This window comes from Lepisosteus platostomus, chromosome 13 (assembly GCF_059453375.1).
Source record: "Lepisosteus platostomus isolate fLepPlt1 chromosome 13, fLepPlt1.hap1, whole genome shotgun sequence".
NCBI classification, from domain to species: domain Eukaryota; kingdom Metazoa; phylum Chordata; class Actinopteri; order Semionotiformes; family Lepisosteidae; genus Lepisosteus; species Lepisosteus platostomus.
Window position 1 is genome coordinate 34,729,393 of NC_142623.1, and position 20,487 is coordinate 34,749,879.

Genomic DNA, 20,487 nt, shown 5'->3' on the forward strand with positions numbered 1-20,487 from the left:
TTGGATTTCCCAACCTCATCAAGGGTGTAGAAGGACACATTGTGAAAAAAATAAACCTTTAATAAATATGTTTTACATTTTTTTTGTTTTCTTCCTGAACAAAAGGTTCAATAAAGGAAATTGTGGTTTGATGCACATAGTGGTTTCCACAAAAAAGTTATCTAGTCTGATGCTAGATTTATTTCCCACTGCACTGCACAATGGGTTTCCAATCAGTTGCCATGGTAGCCATTTATTTTCCCTCTGCATCAAGAGTTTCTATTAAAAACATTTCTGTCAGTCACTACTTTACTCTTTTACGTCTTTTCTATTTCTCACTATTGCCATTTGGAAAACAGATTATAGTTAACTCATTCAGCATCATTGGCTGTCTTATTTCTCTATTTACTGCAGTCTTGTTTGTTTTAATAATGTGGAGCTAAGATTCTAACTTGGTTGTACAGTAAAGCTCACACAAGCAACCCAGTGTGTTGAACAAATTAGAATTCCAAATGAAATTATAAACTTAGTTTGAGTTGAACAACTGATGAACATGGTGTTTTACTATTTGTTTCACATATTTATAAGAATTATTCTGAGGAGATATATGCTGACAAATGGGCAGGAAATATCTTAGAATTATTTTCTGGAAGATGGAGAACTTTGTTTTATGAAATTTGGCCAAAAATGGCTACAAGAATGTTGAATTTGATATGATTGTGGATTCAACTGTAAATCATATGAAATCATACATGTAAACATTTGTTCTTTTAATAGGAAGGCACAGTTTCATCAAGAGGAGTTATGAGAATTTCTGACCCATGATAGATCTTTTACGTTTCCTCAAAGCAATCAGTTTGTTACATGGAGGATGCAAAGTTTTGTTGTTCTGCCAGGGAAACAGCTTTGTTTCAGATTACCCCCAGAGCATTTTAATTGGTGTGGAAATAGAACAATGCCCTGTGGATACACATCATGGAAAAAGTACACTATGCTAACATAGGACACTATGCATAATCAAAGTCACACAAAGCTAAAGAAACAAAATACTTGAAATAAATTCATATCTGGCAATGTTATTTCATTGTAGTCATCTGGTCTGCAGCTCCAAAGGAGTCACTCACTGTTCAGTAGCTCCAAAAGAAATATAAAAAAGGTATGTACTAACTGATTCATACTACCACACATAGCCAAGTACAAAACAGCATAATCAGGGGTTCATATAATAAGTCCTTCCAAACACCTGAGAACCATTAAATTTAATAGTAAAAAAAAAGAAAGGAACTGGTATTGATGTACATTGAAATGAAGTAGTGTTGTATTTGAAAACACTACTCTAACCTAATGAAAAACTGTGAATTTCCTTCTCCTTATTAATACCTGTCATAGCTCCCTCGTAAAACCATTTTGCCAAAAGTTGTGGGAAAGTAAAGGAATAGTACATATATGGCGTTTTCATATATTTAATTGGATTGAGTTGATTACCACAGCTTAGCACTGTGTGTTTCAGATGCATGTAGTGAAAGAGAGCACCATTCATAAATAGAACTTGTACAGTAATTGCAGACTGGATTGACAGAGGGACTATTATCCTATCTGTATATATTTGAGGTGCTGTCATTTTCACATTATTTCTCTGAAGTGCAATTACATATTCCATCACTATCTAATTATTTTGAAATTCACTTCAACTCGTGCCTTGATGCACATACAACCTATACAACTTGTGCCTTGATGCAGTATATTCGTATAAAGAAGACTGAAGTAAGGTGTCCCAGAAACTTAGTTTTGCAATGGAGCTTCATTTGCAATATTTCCTTTGTGAAAGATTTCATTTTAAAACATTCTTCAAAACATTGGCTCTGTTTCAGCATACTATGATTATTGCTTTCCATGAATCTCTCCATAAATAATCCCTAAATTCTGTTATGTAAAATAAAAATCAAGAAAGTAACAGACGAGAACTTCAAAATATTTTCCCAAGCCCAAAACCAAAGTTTTTATTGAGTTGGAAGAACACTAAAGTCTGAACACATTTTGACATTCAAAAACAACCACAGGTATGCCTACTTTAAACTTGGCCTTGTCTATCCTTTAAAACTTTGGTTGGAAGTATATTATAATTTATAAAATCCCCATTATTTATTTTTGCATTGCTTATTCTAAGAAAACACATGTTTGGTCATCTGAAGGAAATTCAGTGGAGCAAATTGGTATTACTATTATTGATCATTATTATTCTAATATATACCACAAAATCAAAACAATCCAACCTTTAAATTTTAATGCAAATCCATTGCCTGCCATTTAGTATAAAACTGCCTTTTGCTTAACAGCTTTTTTTGTCTCTCAGGGGCATTCAAAATAAACTACAATGTCTTTTAGATTAGCCAGTGTTTTAGTTTTCAAATGCTTCTATATTACCTTTTAAGTGAAAACATGCTATATTTAGAATTAATTAAATGCTATGATACAGTCAATTATTTCAAGGATAATAGTAAATGTTTTAATCCCACACATAATGTCAATTAATATAACATTCAGATTACCAGGCCTCCATGTTTTTTTACTACCAATAGAAAACAGACAAAAGAAGATTGGCAAGAAAACATAAATTGCTAGACATTGTCAGATAACACTCTAACAGCTGTTTTTAAAGAAGCACCTCCTATTATATTGCTCTTGTTTCCTTTGGTTTATGTTTCCTTGTTGACCATGAAGAAGTCCATTGGGTTGACCTTTGAGCATTGTTATACTTGAATCAAGAGTCTTTGTAGACAAACCCCTGTTTAAGACTCAGAATATTTAGTTGTTTGTCAGTGAAGGACATTCTTATAGTCTAGCCATGTGCCTGGCCTGTCTTCTTATGAATTTATTCCTGAGAAGTACAGTAATATCTTTTTTGTAATGTGTAACAATATTTTAAATGAGGTTGTACTAATACACTGCCCTATTATAACATTTATATTAACATCTACATTTTAAAAGGTTATTTTGAGATTGTTTCATTTTTATATTGTGACATACAAGATATTGTGATGGCATAAAAACTGGGGCCTAGTACATTCCCTTCTATATTAGCCTGTCTTTTAGACTTTAGGTGTAGAAGCCAGTCCTATACAAGCAGTTTGCTCTGCTGATGCTCTTGGACATTTCTTTTCAACAACCCTGTACTGCTTAAATTCTTATGCACATAATCATTATGCTAACTGTATATGAAAAGAGGCCCCATAACCGGAATTCACTATCCCAGTAGAATTCTCTCTCCTCCTCTTGTTTTTAAGGAGCCTTAGCTATTCCTCAATATTTTGATTCTCATGATTTGCATCTGTCTATTTTACCCTTTCCATCTACTCTCATCCTAGTTGTGACAGCAAATCGCAGATATCAATCATCACTTCTACATATGGTGTTGCTAGTGTACTCCCATGAACAGAACACACCCTGATCAAGCCTTTGAACCTTTTTTCACACGTGCAAGACTCGGAGATCAATGTATTTATTTATTCGTGTTTGTAATTGCTAACTATTACTTTTAACCTCTCCTAATACAAAAATGGCTGCATACATACACACCAAAAATAATCAGTAAAGTTATTAAGTACAACATGCACAATCTAGGCCTTCTGATGGACTGGCAGGCCGTTCAGGGTGTATCCTACCTTGTGCCTGTTGCTTCCTGGCACAGGCTCCAGCTCTCCCATGACCATTATCCATTTATATTGGATAAAGCTCTTAGAAAATTGGATGTGCAATGACAAATTCAAATGATACTCTGTTGTTCTGGCTAAATTATATACCATACAAAATCTACAGTAGGTAGGATCTTTTAGCTGATTTGTACGTGGAAATAATTGAAATAAACTTTCAATCAAATTTGAAATACTGTAGGTCAAAATATGACTAACAAAATGGATGGGAAATATTTTTGTAGTAGAGTACAAATGAGGGGCTGAGGCACAAAAATTGGGTGCCAAAAGAGACATTTATTTAAGCAGACAGCTGAAAGAAAAGAAGGAGGTAACATAAAAGGCATTACTGCATCAGTCCTCAGCAAAGGAGAACAAGCTAATTAAGAAATGAGGGGTGTTTAAGCTCTGAAGCTTAAAATATCTTACCATGCTGAGCGAGGCCTTTTGTTCTCAGCAATAGTCAACAACAGAAAACTATATTAACATTAAGTACTTGTGACAAGCTAGGTAGTATGGCAGCACACTTTTCCACTACATTATGGGGAGCGACACAGCATAATCATAAAGTTCGTATGTAAGGAAAGTAAAAAAAAAAAGGATTTGAAAAGGAAATTATTTAGCTTTTTCTACTTAACCTCACACAACCTTGTGTAGGCAGTCGTATTATGACATCTCCCAACACCTCCATCTATCTGAGTGACAGCTGAAAAGAATGTGCTTGTTTTCACCATGGAAAAGATGCATGGCGTTAAGGTTAAGACACGTGAGGCATGAATTAATGATGGGCTGGAATATGATGTGTTTGCAGCTCCAACAATGCAGTTTTCTCCAGAATCATTCATTTGTAAATAAACTAGCCTCTCTGGGATGTTTTAATGGTTGTATGTTTGAAATGATGTATCAAAAACTGAACTGGCATTTGGATTATGAATTCAAAGCAAACTTTTTTGTTTTTTTGCATACCTCGAATGACATTTTAGCATGAACTTATTTATTTCTTTTTCTAACCAAGTGAATGAGCAGACATCTCAAAATAATCACAATTCTAATTTACCACAAAGTACAACTGCTCGCTTACAACAATATTTCATCATGCATCATAATTCTTGAAAAAAAGCTGACATTAACAAGTCTGGCATTTCTCTACAGATCCTTGATATTCCTACCTGGTCCTAGAGGATCACCATGTCTATCAATTGCTCTATTAATTAGTCCACATTATTGTTGTTTCCAGATCTTTACTCATTATGATTGTAGTTTTGGTAGACAGCAGTTTTTCAAAACCAGGTGTGAGTATCATACCTCTTTGTGGTTTCAAAATAACAATTACCACAATTATCTTTTCAAGATAGCATTTTAAAAGATTTAAAGCACTGCTAAAATAGCACTGGGACACTTGAAAACACATTGTCTTTCTCTCCAGCTACTCCGTGCAATAGAATTCAAAGTATAAAAGGAGAAGACATCTTCTTATAATATCTTCATGTGTCTCATACTCATGGTCAAAAGATCAGAAGAATTTAGGAGTAAAATAAAAGCTACAGAGGAGACCAATTTGGCCTATATTCACTTGGCTGCTAGTGGATAATTGACTACATTTAGCTATTTCTTGACAGGCCTCATGGAACCATAACAAAAATAGCTGAGCACCTTGTTACAGACACTGCCACTTTTTCCATCCTAAATCCATACCTTCTTAATTTCACAGTACACAGTATGATAAATTAGATCTGACAGCACAGTATGTAGTCTTTCTCCCTTAATGTATCTATTCTCTCCATAGATATCCTAGAATATCCTAGATTTTGCTGTCCATTTTAAATACTTCCCAACACTGTGTAGTCCAGGACAGTGATGCGTCAATAAAAATACCCAAATCTTGCATTAATTGCTTCGTTAAGATCAGTGCAACCTATTTTAATGACATTAATATAAGAACAATAACTTTAACAACAACAAAAATAATAATATACATTGCATACGTTGTCTGCATAAACATGTCATACTTTGTTCTTAACAAAAATGTTGGCAACAATCTGAATTAGTCTGCATCAGATATTCAGCAGGAAGACATAAAATGAGTAACAGTGCACACTAGACCTTTGACTGCTTTAAATATTCTGAAATTCAAAATGTGTGTCTATACAACAATCCAAAGCAAACCAGTTATAGTATGAACATAAGTGTTGAAAGACACTGAAAATGAAGACACACAATTTATGTATTGGGGGCACTAATCTAAACAACACTAAACATGAAAATAGCAGAAAGCTTAGATAAAAATATTTGTGAAGCAGACATCAGAATGCTTCCACATAAAATAACTAATGAATCTTAAGGAAGATGACATTGAAGAAACACTACAATGTCAACAACCAACATCCTTTCCTTCCAAAAACAACAAAATGTAATTCCAGAAGTTTTCTTCAATATTATAATCTGTACATAGTCTATCTTCAGTTCAAAGAAAGATAATACAGCAGATTTAAAAAAAACACTGTGATGTAATGCTCAAGAAATACAGTCCAAAGTATAATCAATAAACTTTGAAGAAGTCAGCACTGTTAAAATTCTTTTACTTTTCTCTCAGAATAATCCAGAAAGACCAAGGGTAACAGAGCACATGAAGAACTGATCTATTTATGTGTGTTTGTTGGCAAACAAAAACATAATTTCAAAGTTTAAACTTTTGATTAATCTAAAATAAATGAATAAATGCTATTTAGCTACTGAATAAATGTGTATTCCAAAAATAAATGTTTCTATTTATTCTATGTTTATTTTGTACCAAACAGATGTTTCTCATTCAAGAAAGTCAACCCCCCTCCCTCCAACATAGTACTCTACTACCAAGTATTTCAAGGTAAGAATTGCCTAATTGTCTTAAAAGGAAAGGAAAATAAATTGAAAGAAGCATAACAGAACCCAACCTGGATTAAAAGTGCTGCACAAGTAAAGGCCACGAAGACATTTTAGGTAAAGTCTAAAGACCAGGGAGTCGTGGTAGCTCAGAAGGCCCCAGGTTCAATCCCAGGTAGGGACATGAGATGTAGCTTGCTCTAATTCCTTCAAAACGGCTCCTAAGTCCATTCAGCCTTCTTTCCAAATGAGTACTGGGGGTGAATCCTTCCGGGGGTAATAGGCTGGCCGGAGCATGATGCTGACCACATCATCTCCACCTCCAGTGTCAGATGGTTAAGAGCAATGGTGGCCCTTGCCCCCCATGGGTCTTTATGGCCTGAAAAGGGACCTACCTACCTAAAGACCAGGTGCTCTTGAATGGCTCTTTTTTTTCAGCTTTTGCAGTAACCTGACACCACGTGCCTAAGAAAGTTGAGACTTGACTTAAAAAAGTGGCTCTTGGACAGTAAGCAGAGTGTCAGATGAGTCTGATGGGGATGGTGAAAAACCTTTCTGACATGCTCTGACGTGCTCCACATATTCCCGTGTACAGAATCTGTTATGATTTTCCAGAATCATACAGTATATTCTGACCAGGATGTTCTCCTGTGTGTGGCAGGACACTGTGGTCATATCATGTTGTGAAGTGAAAATGCTGTGTCGGAATTTCATGATGCTAAGAAAGTATGTATTTGTCTGAAATGTCCCAGGGTTTGGATAGTGTGCCACTCCTCTCTGGATGATCTAGGACTCCCTTACCTTAAATGAAGGTATCTTGCAATTTTTTGATGAAAACAAGGAAGGGTAAAGTAAAAATGAATTGTTCCAAGAAATATTGTGCCAACAAAGGGGTTTTCAGAGTAATATAGAGTATATATATAATGTCAGAAAAGAATAACGCATGTGAGGTGACATATCTGGCTTTCTCAAGTCTGAAACAAACATACATTCAAACTGTATTTAAGAAGAAATCATTGTTAAAACATTCAAAGCTGCAAGCGTTTTCCATTTGTTTTTGTAATATTAGTTTATCAACTTTCAGTGTTATGTAAAGTACATATGCTGGAATTAGAATCATAATTAAATACAGTTAATTGAACATTTCAAACGAACTTACTTACAACAGAACTAACAAAACAAATGTGATTATACTGGTGTTCTCTTGTACAATGTGTGTTATTTAATCTAATTTCCTGTCAAACTGGAGTTCTTTATTGCCATATAAATATTGCCTTTCTCGGAAAAACAACGCCTTTGTACTGCAAAATTTATTAACGATACCATATGGCAACACAAGGCAACATATTCTCTACATTTATTAAAATTTACAACCCTAACCTTTTCAATAAATCAGCTAAGTATATCCAGCACACAGCTGTATCTCAGCAAAATAAAATGAAATAGATTTTGAATTCTTGAACACATATAGTCTCCAGATAGGTGTTTAAGCAAATAAAGCAAATGCCAAGCAAATAAAAGTTTTTAGTCATAGGACAGTTGAGCCTAATAATCCAGAAATTGCTGGCTGAGGCCTGTGCACTGTCATTAGCCTACAGTAATCAGAGTTTCATAAGTCACAATACATATTTAACTTTGTTGAGAAAAGTAACCTTGTAACCTACAGCTAGAGGGCGCTTCTACTATGTCCTGTTCCTAGTTTCCCTGTGCTGCTTGTCCTTCGGTGTGTCTTTGTGTGGGGCTCTATATATCCTGGTCACCCTTTCCTCCTCGCTCAGCATTAAGAGTTCGAATGTCTTGAGACCGGCCTAGCTCCAGGTCGTCTCTTCTGCTGCCTGAGGGCATAGGTTTCTACACAACATCGTCTGACCTGCTGAGCCCAGGCTAACCCCCGTTTTGCCGCTACGCATAGGGTCTTTTTTTGTTCTCCTGCCATTCCATGGCTTGCCCTTCCCGACATCTGTGACAACCTTGGCTAGCCATTCAAATTCATCACCTGTGAATATATGTTTTGCTATGAGTTTGTGAGGTTGATACTGGGAGCCACATCACTCAACTTCTTGATGTGTCCTGCTGTCCATATCCGACCTAATATGTCTTTGACTTGTAGGAGGAAATCAGCCCTTGTAGGGAACTTGCATGGTCGTGGGGTGAACATACTCCACACAGAAGAGATCCAAGACTGGAATCAAACTTAGGATTTAAAAGTTGTGAGATAGCAATGGTAAATGCCATGCAGCCGCTAAGTAGATGCAGTAAGCTAAAAATGACAAATCTACTGCAAGCCTGCCAAAATAGAATGAAGTATTTTCATTAATTACTGATCTAGAGTGATTAAAAATAAACAAAACTGAATGTTTAATAAATTCACAAGTTATTCCTTCTTTGAAAATCTTTGCATTTGTTACAGTGGTGCTATGAGGCGCAAATCCTTGCAATCTTTTTACAAATTATTGTCAGTGTCAAAGTGTCAAGGCAAACGACATTGTATTCTTTCATTCTTGTATTTCTTGTATTTTTCTGTTTTTTTGTGAACTTGAAGTAAAGAACAATGATATGTTTTTAAAATGCATTAAAAATAAGTATAGATAAGTAGAGAAAATATTTACATTAACTAGTGTATATTTGTACTGAAACTTTGAAAATCCTATAACCTTTAAATCTACAAGACCCAATGTGTAATTAATATGTCATATACAGTACATTATGTTGCTATCTAGCATCATGATATAATTTCTTTCAGTTAACTGGTATGAGCCACTGGGGGTAACAAATGAGATTGCATTTATCATAGTCAGGATTCTCTTTCTTTGTGACTTTAGTAATAAGGATATAAATCACATATACTAGTTACTATGTCTTTTCTGAGTAGGAACACTTTTATTCAGCCGCACAAAATACTATAGCCAGGATAAACAAGGTATTCATAAATTGTTACTTGCAGCAGTCTTCACATATACCAAAAGAGATCGATTCTTAGTCAGCATGTTTTCTACAGTTGCTCACATTCTCTGCTCTTTCCCATTCCCTGCTCTGTTTTCCTCAGGATTCTGTACATTGGAAAAATGAAGAGACATGTTGTTCATTTTGAATTGGTATCACCCAGGGCACTTCAATAATTTTGCATAACTAAATTTCAAAAGGAAATTAAAATGTTCCAGTCTGGTAAACGCATAACTCCACACATAAACACACTATAAAATCATAGGACAGTCATTGCACTTGGGGCATTTTTCAATTATACTGCTCCCTGAAGCTTCCACTTTCTGCTCTACAATGACATAAAGTAACACAATGTTCTACGCATATTGCACCATCTATGACTTACACAGCAAGTGAACAAATTGGAATAGACACAGAGTATAAGGTAATTAGGTTTATTTTTCTACAACAATGTAAAAAATTCTTAATGCAGAGCTATGGGCTCACACTTTAGGATAGACATCTGGATGAGAATTGAATAAACTTAAAGCAAGCTATTAGGTTATCAAGGAACAAATCATAATGCAGTTTGGACCCCAAAATTGGGTTTTAGAGCCAAGGTCTTGCTCATAGTTCTTGAGAGGCCACATACAGTATTGGAAGGGCACAAAGAGTAAAAATTCCTAAATCCTTTTTTTTTCACACACTCACATTTATTTTATTTTACATGTCATAATTCTCCTTATTTTAAACATATAGGCAGTTATTCGCAATGGTTGACTTAACTGTCCCAGTAACTTACTTTCCTTATAAAACAATAGCATGGTATTCTTCAGCTCAACGAGTTAAAGTCCTGAGAGGATAGAGGGAATTGATACTATAACAGTAATACAACAGCTAAAAAAGCAAGATATCAACAGTCAAGCTGAATTAATACAGTACAAATTTACTAAGGCCTCTGTGCCTAGCTTCAGATAGGTTGCAGTTTTACTTGAGTTGTTCATTACAGCTATAGCGTATTGTATTTTGATTCAATTTAGGCTGGACTTCATTGTAAGGTATGTGTCAGTTAATGACCGGAAACCAGTTTACATACAGTACATTACATCAAACTGCAAGTAAAATTAAAATCTCTTTTTAAAAAAGATGAATGCTTAATTAAAACATGCTTCACACAGCAAATGGGAATTGGTAAAATCGTGATATTATGATCTTTATAATGGGAATTTCACATTAGTCTCACTATCCTCATCATTTTTCTGCAAAAAAAGATCAGCACTTGTAACTATAATCATCTTTCGAGTATTTTTCAGGTTTTATGAGTGTAGCTGGATTTTAATGGCTTCCTTTAAGATGATTAATTGCTTATTGCTGAAATGTATCATCTTTATGCTCTAGGTTGGAAACCTTATTTGATAGGATGGCTTCAAGGACAGGAACAGAGGAGTACCAAACCTACATTGCACTATATTGTCCGTTTCTTTTATGATTTACTTATGTGCATTGAGTACTCCATGTTTTATAAGTTATACAAAGTCACTACAATAATGTGTCATGGGTTTATGGGCTATAAAGTCTTTTCAGTCCATTATATAGTTTATAGCCCAAGTTAAGGCATTCTAGGGAATTCAGGCTGCTTTTCGGCACTGAGCTTTCAGTGGGTATTATTGCACCCTAACCACAGTGATACTGGCATCTTTGTCCTAGAAAGTTTGTCAGTAACTGTCATGTTTGAAAAATGACCTGGGTTACATGGCAGCAAACCCCCAATGGAGTTTGAATGAAACTAAATGTATAGGATTTCTAATGAATACTATGTTTTCCTCGGATAGAAACATTGATAATGGAGACCTGAAACCTGTGCTAAGAAGGACTTGATCAAGACAAGAAAATTGAATTCTTCCAATCTTGTTGAAGATGGCAAGAATGCGTGGAGGTCAGCACCAAGACTGTCTTCATCAATAGTAAAACCCCACCTGCCAGTAACTGTCTTTTGTATATTTTACCATTCTGCTAGATATCCAAAGGCATGATTAGTTGACAGATTACAACTAAGCTTCATTCCACTTACAAATCCCTTATGTAATGTATGTAATGTTATGTAATTTTATCCACTTTGACAAGAGGTAAACCGCTGATGTAAAGTGAAAGTAAAGGTCTTTTTGTTCTGTTCACTGTGGTTTTGCTTTTACTATGATTGACTGGCAGAAGGAATTGTCTGTCTTTTACCTTCCCTTTGCAAGGTCAATTAACATTGTAATAAGGCATTGCTTGAATCCACCTCATTTCCTTCTCATTGACAGAACTGAGTTTGTTGTGGTTCTCTTTTGTTGTGTTCAGGTCATTAACCCCAAACAGAAGGAATGTTGGAAATGTTGGCTCCATATTGAAGTGGTTCTCTTTTCACCACATCATTGTCTTAAGTTAAGTTAACTTGCTGATCTCTGATGACTTTTAAATGAATACCAAGAAATTAAAGCATAATCTGTGGATTATTTATAGTCAGACAGGTCAGAAGTCATAGACCTAAAGTCAGTCAAAATTTAAAAAAAGTAAGTGATTATTTAATTTAGAATTCCTACAACAAAACATCCACCCAAAGGAGTAACTAAAATTCAAAGAACTGAACATTTGTGGAAATCTTAATGGGACAAATAAACCAAAAATGAAAAAAAAGTCTAGGAGATTTCTTATAAAGTTATTTAAAATAAATTCATAATAAATATTTTATAAGAGATTATTGGTCTTTCTAGTATAAGATTTTGAACAGCAACTCAACTATAATTAATACCAGACATTAAGACAGTAATTGTTAAAATTAGTCTCCACTATTTTTTCACACATTCCATGTCATTGATTGACATCCTAGAATAGAAAACAATGGATTATTGTCCATCAAAAGCAATAACAGTTGGTCAAGTAATCTTATAGCACATCGGTCCTTCTATCCATTTTCTAAATGCTTCATCCTGTTTAGAGTCTCAGGGGAGCTGGACCCTATTCAGTCAAGCAAAGGGGACAAGGCAGGGTCCACCCTGGATGCCAGTTCATCGCAGTGCACACACAGACAAAAACACAGACATGCAGACGTTCACACCAGGGCCAATTTAACCAGTAGCTACTCAACCTACAGTTATGTTAACTAACAAGAAATAATAGGGGGAAACTCCAGAGCTCCCAGAGGAAGCCCACATGAACACAGGAAGAACATACCAACTTCATGTAGATGGCACACTAGGTCTGGAATTGAACAGAGGGCTCCAGAGCTGCGAGCAAGCCATGATAACCATATTAGAAACATAACTGGACAAAGAGCTTCCATAATGGCATTGTAAGGACATGCTACATGAATGACCAAAACCAGTCATGAAGTATTTGCCTGCATAACTGAAGCACATATTTTGCATTAACTGTACATTTTTTTAAAATGTTGTCTGTGCTACCTTTTGAAATCAAATTCCCCCAAATGTATTAACTAATAGTCAACTTAGAACAAATAAACTAATAACAAACACAAACAAATACATATTTCACATTTAGTTCATTAGTACAACATCTGCTTGATTGCATATAAACAATCCATTAACTGTACCCATAACATCAAAACCACATAGAATTTATTTTGGCACCACTTCAATTATAGCCTGCAGCTGAGCTGGTGGATCAGGGCCATGATACTTATTCAATTGCTGATTTTATATTGAAAAACAGAACTAGTATCACAGTTCAAGTATCACATTGTACCCAGTTCATATTCCTCAACTTTGTCATACTAAAATTGGGGGAACTGAGTATTCCTTTCAGAAATAAACACAAGGGTGGTGTACATTCTGTGGTTGTAACAGTAATGACATGTCTGTAACAACCAAGAAACCCCTGAACAATTTGTGATGATGAGATCACAACTGTACCTACTTAATGTATGATCATTTGTTACAGCACTAAAATGAAACTGCAACAAACAGTACTTTGTTGTATTGAAGTGAGTTTGTATACAGAAATGAAATGTTTTGTGTTTCAGCCATTTTGGGCCTTATCAAACATCTCACAACTAATTTGTTTTAATTCATATACCTTTATATGACAAAATATTTGATAAATAACCTAAGTAGCTATGGAAAATAATAGCATAAAGGAATAAGCATTTTGTGAACTCAACCCTAAACATTACCCTCCCTTATTTGTTATTTTACTGTTATTCCAGTTTGTGCTCCACATTATATAATTCTAATCCTTCTAAGGTCATAGAGTTTTAATTCTATGCAGTCATGGAATATATTTTCTTTTTGCTAACATCTTTAAAGTTCGTATTAAGTACACCTTAAAAACTAAAATTTTAATTGTCTACCAATACACAGTAGAAGAAAACATTCATGGAAGTACAATCTGTATCCCAACAGGTCTTCAACCAGATGTATGCCAAATCTGGTCCCTTTATTTGCCAAGATATGTGGGAGGTTAATTGAGATTCATGCTACAATTGAAAATTATAATTGGAAAACAAATGTCTGCCACATGAATGTTTCTAAGGTCAGACTATTTTAAGACTGATTTTCCACTGATTGAAAAAAAAACATTCTACAAGACTATTTCTCTAAAATGAATCAAACAACAGAGGTTGTAAAGAGTATCTAAAACATGGTAATGCCGTTAAAAATCATTTCCAGATTGTAAATGATTGTGTCTGCTTTCAATTACATCACCATACCCAAAGGAATACCAACCTTCTGTGTAATGTTTCAGGATAATTTGGGCTAGTGTTTAGTGAGACAAGCACATAGGTTGTAAATAAATAAATGTTTGTAAAAAGCTCAATCTCAATTGATATCTACTCATTTTCTGTGAAAACAGGGAATCATGACATATTGAAAATCAGTTTTAAAAGAGCAACTGCTTCTTAGTTCACGCATTCACATCGTTTTTAAAACCTGTCTGAGACTGCTCAGACTGCAAGTTGAGTGCAGACATCACTAGTACACATTGGGGTTATGAAATAAGCATTGTACAATTTGTGAACTGCCTTGGTTAGCCAGTAAAGCTGGGGTCCTGTGAAAGAGAGATGCTGCACTTAACCAGTCAGCACTAACTCCACTGCAAGGCATCTTATAGCACATCCAAAATTTAAATGACTGAGACGACGTGTTGAAAGGTCTTAATTCACCACGTAGTACACTTATCCTTACGCTGAGTCATACAGTAAATACTTGACATTATTAACGAAGCAAAAATGGGTATGTACAGTATATGATTAAAATAAGGGATGTTTAGAAATAAAGAAGAGTCTGTCTTGAACAGTAAATATCTGTAACAAACTGAAAATCCTGAAGGTAGAGATCACATTTGTGTTCAATTATCCATCCATTCACTCAGAAGGCTGCTTATTCCTGATCTGATGAGTATTGTGGCCAGAGCATTTCCCAGAAACATGAGGCACAAAGCAGGACTTCATCTTGGATGAGTCATCAGTACACTTTATAGTAGGTGTTAATTAATGTTACAAATGTTTTAGCTGAACTGCTGCATAAACCTGTTATTCTCTTGTTCAATCTTTTAGTTCAGATTACAGTTACTAATACAATCAGATTTAACAGAGACCCATGAGCTACAGCTTAAAGGCTTGTGCATTCAGCATGTTTCACTGAAATCTAAAAAGGCTAAATTACACATCCTGTACAGTATGTAAGATATATTTTTTAAATGGCGTCTTTTCCACAAAGACACACACTATTAAGATGAATTGCATGTCTTGCTTCTGTTAAATCAAACTGAATGTGCCCTTACTCTAAATCTGACTTAATGGTAAGCTCTTCCCTTACCACTCAAGAGTCCTCATCGCCTGGCGAAAGTGTTTACCACCCCGACATGCAGAATTAAGGTAATATTAAAACTGGTTATCACAATTAATTAACTGAATATAAAAAATAATGTGCAACTTTAAGGTAAGCATTAAGCTAACATTCATAATGTTTATTATTTTAAATTGAATTTTTTGCTGAGTAGATCATGACCAATTTATCATCACCTTAACTCATCTCAAGAAATAACAATCAGATACTAGTTAAAGCTGGTTCAATATTAATGTTTGAAAAGCTCACAGGGAGACAAAATGGAATTCTAGCATAGTAATGCTTAATTTGGAGGCAAAAGTGATAATTGGTATTTTTGTTGTTGTTTGACCTTTGAAATTAAAGTTTTACTTATCACAGATCAAATACAATGCCATCCCTGGCACAGTTTCACCAGAAAAAAAACAACAAAAGGAACCCTTGAGAACTCCCTTAGAATGGGTGTAAACTTTGAAAATATATAAGGATCCTCATAAAAAAACTCTACACACTAAGATTACATAAAGAATTTGATTTCTTCTGGAAATCTAAGGGATTTTAATTTTATGCCTTTTATCCCTTGTTTGCTTTGCAGTCACATTATAGTACATATGGGAATAACTGTTTTATAGACAATTTTCACTATGTAAATATACCATACTTCATATTTACAGTCAATAACAGAGGAAGAGTGGGCCTCTGTGCTTTGACCCATCTCATGAACTCCATTAAAGATTTTTCAAAGCCTCACTGCTGGAAACTGGAGAGAGGCCCTTACTGTTCCTCTCTGATATTGTCTGCCAATTCAGTTTTAAAAATATCACCATCTTCTTAACCAGCAGAGAATAAAGCTTTCCCAGTGTGTTACTGTGAGGACTCACTGCCCACTCTCCCTAATGCCTTCTTTAAAACATCCTGTCCCTTGTGATGCTATTACTCATTAAGGTCATATCCCTTTAATCACATTTTCTTGATCAGAAAGTCTAGCAAATGCTTTCTTCTATGACTTAATGTAAAATTAATGAAAATGCCAAAAACGTCTATAAACATAGATTACAATAAGAGCATTTATGAAAATATTATTATCATCATTTCATTTTTCAGTCAGTAACCTGAGTTTAGACTGTGTTGATCATGTACACTGCTATGTAAAAGCATATGCAATAGCAATGGGGGCATTAATATTTGGAAATTCCGGTTCAGAGAGAATGCCACTTACTGGCTCACCAACACCACTTCCATCAACAAACCTGGCTTTCTCAAGAAGGCCCTGAACCTGGTACTGATCAACCCCAACCTTGCTTAGCTTCTGAGATCCAGAAAAATCAGGCTAGAGGGTAGTATGTCAGTAGTCCTCCAAATCACAACGGGTGTCAAAGCATTTATCAAAATCCAAGTACCTGCTGTTTAGTGTCTTTTAGAATAGTCTGGAGCATTGCTGGGACCCCAGTCCCTGGTCGCCTGCCCTAGTTAAACTCAGCTTTCTGTGTTTAGTGATCACAGTCTGTTTGTTCAAAGAAGAACTGAATTTATTGCCCAACAGAAGGCCAAAATGTTTTGATATTACAGTCAGGTCCGGATGGCAGATAATCACCTTAGCAACAGTGTTTGCTGCCCCCAGTTTCTAGAGTTTATCTGCTAGTATTTCATACAGAAAGGCATCCCCATCTATGGATATTCATCTCCAAAGATGAACAACATCTACACTTGTAAAAGAAAAAAGCTTTTAAACTACAGTCAATTTGTTTACATTCTGGGAAGAAGTCCTATTTTACATCTCCATCTGCACTTAATTTAGATAGACTCGGTGGTTTCAAATTATAGCTAGGTTTATTAAGAAGAGGAATGCAATTAAATGACATTGAATAAACAATGAGAAAGAGTGCTCTGAACCACATATTAAATTGCCCACATTGTGAACCCTATATCTGGACTATAGACTATCTGTTCTTACTGTTGTACAGTTTTTCAAAAATAAGGGTTTTGGTCATGTGGGCTAATAAGCAGGAAGTTTAAACCTAAGGGGCTTTTCCTGTGGAACCTATTTACTCAACTAATTAAGAAAGTTTAGTTGAATAATGAAATAATTTTAGATTCACTTATTACTTGTTTCTAGATGGCTTTTAATAAGCATATCTTAATGTTTTGTAATTAAAGCCATACAGTACATGTTGGCTATTTTAAGAATCATGCCTATTGGGATTGTTGCTAACTTTTGCTTCCAGTCCAGCAGTCTGGTTTAAAGGAAGGCAGGTTTGAGCACTTTGCCATTTGTCCTTACTATTATTATCAACTTCAAACAGCAATGGATTGGCTAGGAAAAGCCATGTGTTTAATGCAGTGCTGTTTTGATATATATAATTTTATAAGCTTCTACAACTCTTAAATATCAAACAATTAGCAACAATTTTGCCCTTTTGAAATTCTTGATTTAGACCATGTGGACTGAGTGTCAGAGGAATTCAGTTAGATGCCACCTTCTGTTGTGGTCTTTCATAGGTTTTAATAGCCTGATCAATAGATATAAATTAAAAACAATTACTAACCTTGTTCTTTTGCTTTCTTTATGATGTACTCATCTTTTTAGTTTTATTTCAGCAGCAGAAACAAATTACAAAGTAGTGGGTTTCTCATAAATAATCTTTTTGGTATTGTTTTTTTCCTTTTCACTGCATTATTGATTAATGCGTATTTGGTAGTGGCAGGAAAATTAATCTAATTTTAATCTTGCTCTGTTCCTTACTTCTCAGACAGTGAAATTGAACTGTACTGCAAGGTACTGAACAAGATATTAAACAGTCAATGCATTATTGTTTTCTTCCTATTTGTGTCATTTGTGGCTTAGATATAATTTGAAAAGTTGAATTATAAATAGTTTTTCTAACCATGCTATAAGAAATCAAAATCTTTGGGACATTTATGAATTAAGACACACCATATGTATTCTACTTGTGTTAAGTTTTTATTGAGAGTATTCATTCTTGCTTCCTCGTTAAAAACCTTGTAAAGGTGAGTCTTTAATGATGTTGAGAGAGAAAGAACAGGGAAATTTATTGAGAAAAGGGAACTCCATTAAATATGATTGGTATGTGTTTTATATATACAGTAAATAAGAATAATAAAGAGCAAAGCAGGATTTCAATTTGGAACCAGGAGAAAAAATATATAGATTATAGATTATAGATTCTCTGCGAGGTACCTTAATTTACTTTTTAGGTTCCCCTGTCATACTCTTTACACAACTGGAAAAAAAAACTTAAATTCTGGATTGGTCTCCATTATTAGTATAGTATGTCCTGCCTCCGACAGTTTCTGTCATAACCTTATACTGTAATTATATCTGTATTTGTAAGTGTTTATTGGATTTGAAGAATTTATGTCCTATAGGCTGAAATGATTAAATTTCAGACAGATCTGTCTGGAAAATAAAATCTTTGTCATCTCTTTTCTTTAATATTTCCAGTACCTCCAGACTTTTTCAGATAAACATGCAACCTTATTTTCCACTGAGATCAGTTTGTATTTTATAAAAATCTAAGAATTCCAACAGGAACATACAGCAAACAAAACTTGATTAGAATAGTTATTCTAAATACAGACTGTTCTGTTTTTTTTTGTTGTTTTTTTTTTGCTCCTAGCAGTTTTTGGTTGGCTTTATAAAAAACCACACATTGAATTTTACCAAAATAATTTAGAGATGACGTAACATTTTAACTCCATCGCTGGACTTATTTGTGTAAGCTTTAGCCTTTGGTTGGAGAAATGTATTTTCATCAAATACTAATTTGCATAAATAACATATATAACGTGCAGTCATAGTCTAAATAAGGTATGGGTCACATCACAAAGCTACATGTCCTTTTTAAGAACATAATGTAACATTCTGAAGCCCATCGTGACAGCTTAATTACATTGCAATTCCAACTTTAAAGTTCTCTCAGTGATTTTCTTAAATCACATACGAAAGCTTTCATTTCCTTTGGGATAAAAAGCACTATAAAAGTGTTAGTCTTGATGATGATAATTATTATTCTTTCACAGTTTAAGACAAGGAATTAGCAATGTTGGAACCTTTTTGAACCAAGTAGAAAAAGCTGTTTACATTCACTGCTAGTGAGCCATGTATATAATGCATGATTTACAATAAATCGAGTGAAATAAAGATGGGCTGCTATTTACTGTATATCAGTATATCAGGTATATCAGTATATCATGTATATTTAAGGACAAATGAAAAAAGATATGAAAAACAGTATATCTAACCTACACACAGAAAGCGTAAGGCAAATAAAAACACTGCCATTAATTTCCCTGGAGTATTTTTTCTTGTCTAACTCAAGCTCTCAAAAATGCGTCAAAAGTTTTTTTTATGACAATTGTTGGTTTTTTTTACATTTTCTAAAGTAAAAACTTCAGTCATTCATGTCTTTATTTTAATGGCAGCCACATTTATAATTCTAATTTCGGGAAACACCTCTCAATCATTTTGCTTTACATGCCTGTCTCATTAAAAATGTGACTCGGTTTAGCTGGTAAATTGGCTTAAATTGGCTGGTAAAGACGATATAATCTGAAACACTGTCAGAAGAACATACCTTTGGAGTGGTGCCAATAGCCAATAGAAAGGGAGGATACATCCCGAGGTCAAATGTCAGCAGAAGCTGAGTTCAAAACGACTTGCTTTGTTGAAAGAGCAACATTTAAGGAAGAGGTAGGTCTGATAATAGGTAATACCAGTGTCTGATCTAAGAAGTTACTGTAAAGTAAATAAGTATTTTACAATACCTTGCAATGGTTTGTTATTAGTATTATGTTTGTGGTATCCTGTATTTGTATTGTTGTATTCTTCATAGAGCAAACTGTTGTGTATAATGACATTTTGATGGGGAAAAACCTCCTATTCCGTTACACTGTGTTCCATTTAACATTTTTAAGCACTAAAAAATCACATTCATCATACTTCTGGCAATTCCTTGTGAAAATGTACTTTGAGACGTTCACCAGAACATTCCATTCAAGAGCCTGTGCTTTGTAAAACCCAAATTGGATCAATCTGCAATTATGTTATTTTCATACCCAAAATGCATCATTATATTATGGGGATTAACATGACATTTTATTAATATTTACACAGTATAATTAAGAAAGCACACAGTACCAGAATGTTTGTAATTCATCAAGGATGTGCAGTATTGTTAATATTAAATTGA

At 34.5% G+C, this 20,487-nt stretch overlaps 1 long non-coding RNA gene across 1 annotated transcript in view; it reads left to right on the plus strand.

Annotated features, from left to right (window-relative positions):
* Window positions 1-12,098, plus strand: part of LOC148650476 (uncharacterized) — a 28,151-nt gene extending 16,053 nt beyond the window's left edge. Inside the window, exons 2-3 of the long non-coding RNA XR_015925840.1 lie at window positions 6,467-6,534; window positions 8,641-12,098. This is a non-coding gene — a long non-coding RNA (uncharacterized LOC148650476). The remainder of the gene's footprint in view (window positions 1-6,466; window positions 6,535-8,640) is intronic.
* The last annotated feature ends 8,389 nt before the right edge of the window (window positions 12,099-20,487 follow it).